Source organism: Frankliniella occidentalis, unplaced genomic scaffold (genome assembly GCF_000697945.3).
Source record: "Frankliniella occidentalis isolate FOCC.00 unplaced genomic scaffold, Focc_3.1 Scaffold28, whole genome shotgun sequence".
In the NCBI taxonomy this organism is placed as follows: Eukaryota; Metazoa; Arthropoda; class Insecta; order Thysanoptera; family Thripidae; genus Frankliniella; species Frankliniella occidentalis.
The window spans coordinates 390,261-393,964 of NW_026267158.1; the positions used below are offsets into that span (position 1 = coordinate 390,261).

The 3,704-nt window shown below is 55.9% G+C and overlaps 1 protein-coding gene across 1 annotated transcript in view; it reads left to right on the top strand.

Moving 5' to 3' along the window:
* Nucleotides 1-3,704, top strand: part of LOC113207493 (transcription factor 12) — a gene marked incomplete in the record, with an annotated part of 161,766 nt that overhangs the window by 95,383 nt on the left and 62,679 nt on the right.

Here is a 3,704-nt window from a genome sequence, read left to right on the forward strand (position 1 = left end):
CTCTCCCTCTACCTCTCCCTCTCCCTCTCCCTCTCCCTCTCCCTCTCTCTGTGTTCACCCCTTCCGCGCACCTCTGGTGCGGAGGCGGGCGTCGCGCGAGTGAGCGGGGACCTCCCGCCCGGACCTCCCCGCGGGGAGTCCGAAGGGGCGCGACGGCTGCCCCCGGGGCCCCCAGGGGTGCCGCCCCCCGCACCCCCCTCGGGGGTGGGGGCGGAGGCGGCAAGTTAACAACGTTACACGTGTTTTTGTCGCCGGCCGACACGCACCGCGCTGTCTGATCTGTCACGCGAGTTATTTTTCTCTCGCCGATTCACTTCCCTAACTCTCTCTCTCTCTCTTTCTCTCTCACTCTACTTCTATATCCCGCGCGTACGTCTTCTCTGAAATACGCGGCTCTCCCTGATTCTCCCACCTACCACCGTTCTGAAAACCCCAACACCGTTGTACCCCTGTGCAAGAGCATAGGACAGGTGCTCTCCTGTGCACTTGTAACAAACCTCTTTGATGTGCAGAAAAAAATCTTTCGAGAAAACTGCTTACAATGAGGCAGCCAAATCATTTGCATTAAAAATAAATCTCCTGGAAGGTTTCATCACCCAGGTGGGACGAACATACCTAAAACTATACATTGATGTTTAATTATCAATAGTAAAGATAAAGAGCCAAAAAGTTACCTTAAAGTATACCTCATGAGGAAAACGACACAAAAATTCATCTAGAAGTAAACTGCGTCGAAAAAACTAGTGGTTCTCTTATATACTTTCAGATTACATATAGTATACTTCGGCGATATAGTACCAAACCAAGTCAAGTTCGTTCCACCCGGACAGTGAACGTACGGGGGAATGTCCGCACTGTTGTTGCCACAGTTCCCTGGAAAAGCAAAGAGGTGCTAACCTTAAAAAGATATGTTACGGGTTTATTGCCTCAACAGAGACAGTGTAGCTCCAAATCTTTGATTCCATCCCGTGGCGGTGATGAGGTCTCGCCAGCCCTGGGGCCCGGTGTAATGATTTAGTGGGGCGGCGCGCACTTTTCTTCCCCTGAGCCGGGTCGGTGCGCGGCGGCCGCGGGAGCTTGTTTCTTATACGATGCGACTCGCGGCGGGGCGCGGTGTGGTGGTGGTGTGCCGGTGTTGGTGTTGGCAAGAAGAGCCGCTCCGCCCCGCCCCGCCCCGCCCCGCCACGGCGCGGCGCGGCGCGACCACAACAAATAGCCTGCATTTATTTGTAGAGCGACCGGTCCAAGGGAAGGCACAGCGCGGTACTATGGGGTTATTCATAAAGCCTCCCTCCCTTATGACAGAGCGTTGATATTCAGCAAGGCATTTTCCCGTCTGCTTGCCAGCGGCATCCCGAGTCTCGCTGGCCCCCGCCCCCGCTGGCCACCAGACCGTGCTGTGCCGTCAACGTACTACACGTTTATTCCCAATACAGATTGTCCCTGTTGAAATTTGTATGCAGTATTTTTACTTGTACTTAAGACGGACGGGGACCTACCTTTGTCAGAACTACGAACCCTAGCTGTTATTGACAAATCATGTCATGTTAACATGCTACCCACTCCCCTCTCTTTCTCTGGTTTTTCTAGGTGTTGAATTTAACTTTTTATTAGCTCTTGCAAGCGCCATGCCTTTCAACTCTTTTCCTGTACCACAAGAAAGCAGTGTTGAACATATCAGTTTCACCCTGAGGTTGTTACATTTTTGACACCTGCACAACACAACACCTCGGAGTCCAACGTGTACTTTTATCAGTGTAAATCCCCCGCCCCTCCGCTACATTTCCTTCCCTCCCATGATTCCGATCGACTCCTGTTTGTTGTTGTTTGTACGTCATAAGGGGCGCATCAGCTGTGCGGTTTGTTGGTTCAACTCTTTGCCGCGGTTTGCCGGTAGCGCCGCGGGGCTGCCGCGGTTTGCTGCTGCGGCGGTGGCGCGGCTCGGTGTGAAGCAGACGGGGAGGAGCAGCGCCTTTGCGGCCTTCCGCTAACAGCCAGTCTCAGCCCCCTCTCCCCTCTCCCAAACCCCACCTTTTCCTCGCGGCTAATTCATCCCCTTTCCTCTGCACGCCCCGCGGGTCGTTGTGTGATGAAGGCACACCGGCGTAAGTCCCAGGCGCCAGGCAGACAGATACGACACCCCCCACCCTCTCTTTTTTTCGCGCGCTCTCTATCATCCCCCTTCCACCCTCTCTCTCTCTCTCTCTCTCTCTCTCTCTCTCTCTCTCTCTCTCTCTTTCTCTCTCTCCCATGCATGCGAGAACTCATCGCGTGAGTTCCCGGCGTGCGCTCCTTCGCGGCCGCGGCACGGTTTGGGATCGCAGCATAATAAACAGAGTTCTCGCTCATTGGCCTAGGAGAGGAGGGAGGAAGGGACAACCTTTTCACTCAGTCGCGAGGGTGCCAATGTGAGAGAGAGAAAGAGAGAGAGAGAGAGAGAGAGAGAGAGAGCTAGCGCCTAATTACTGCGTTCCTCTTCGGCCATCAGCGTCTCTAGAGCGCGCGGTGAGTGGCCAGAAGAAGAAATTTATAGACAATTTGCTTCGACTCAACGAGCAGAAATTCCTGTCGGGCACGACGTGGGCGTGGCGTGGTGGGGCTGGGCGATAACGTGTGACGGAGGAGGGGGGGGGGGTCACCTTTGAGTTTAGCGCCTGGGTGGCAGTGAGAGGAGGAGCTTGTCGAGGAGGTGTGCTGAGCCTATGGGGTAACCGCGAGGACCTAAGCGATCAAGGGGCCCAACTCTAACCACTTTCGCTGCCTTTTCCCTTGATTATCAGAGGAGCCTCTGGAGAGGAAGGAACGTTTTTGGAAAAAGGGAGCATCCGGTCCCCTCCCTCCTTCCCTCCGTCCTCTTTCTCGCTCGCTCTCTATTTCTCTCCGTATGCTTCGCGTCATCTCCCTCTCGTGTTGTGCTTCCCATTTTCCCCAATTTCTCGGCGATGCTTCTCGCTGCCTCCCTTGCCCGTGTCCTTCCCTCCCTTTCCCCCTCGCCGTCTGTATCCGACCGTGGAATGGGTTACTTTACTTCCTCGAATTAAATATTTACGAAGGGATCCCGGCGAAAGGGCGACAGCAGCGCGGCGTAGGGTGGGAGGGGCGAGGATGGGTGGGGCGGAAGACGAACTTCACGGCTGTACCCCCTGTGTGTGTGTGTGTGTGTGTGTGTGTGTGTCGGACCCAGAGAACTCCTTTTCACGCTGGGGAGGGTGTGTGTGTGTGTGTGTGCGTGTGGGGTTGGAGGCGCGCGCGTGGGTGTCGTGTTGATTTAGCTATTGTAGACGTGTTCTTCGCCGCCTCACACACACACACACACACACACACATCCACCACTACCGCACTCCCCACCTCCCTGTTTTCACGTGTTGTTGCTGCTTGCGCTTGTTTCTGTTGTGTTTTGGTTGCCGTGGCCGAGGCTGTTGGCAGCGGCCGTTTTGTCGGAGGGATTGCCGGCTAACCTGGTGTGAGAGGGGCAGCAGAGGAGGCAGAGATCAGGATGGATGCAGGAGGAGCAAAGAGGCCGAGGCGTGGGGTTGCGGAGGCAGCGGGAGATGAAGGAAGCAACCTTGTGTCTGGTAGAGATGCATCCGCCGGGCGCTTGCCTCCAATCGTGCAGTAGGCAACCCGGCGCGCGCGGGTGCGTAACGGGACTGCCTATGGGTCGCCGCCGGGCGCTGGCCTCCAGGCGTGCAGTAGGCAACCCG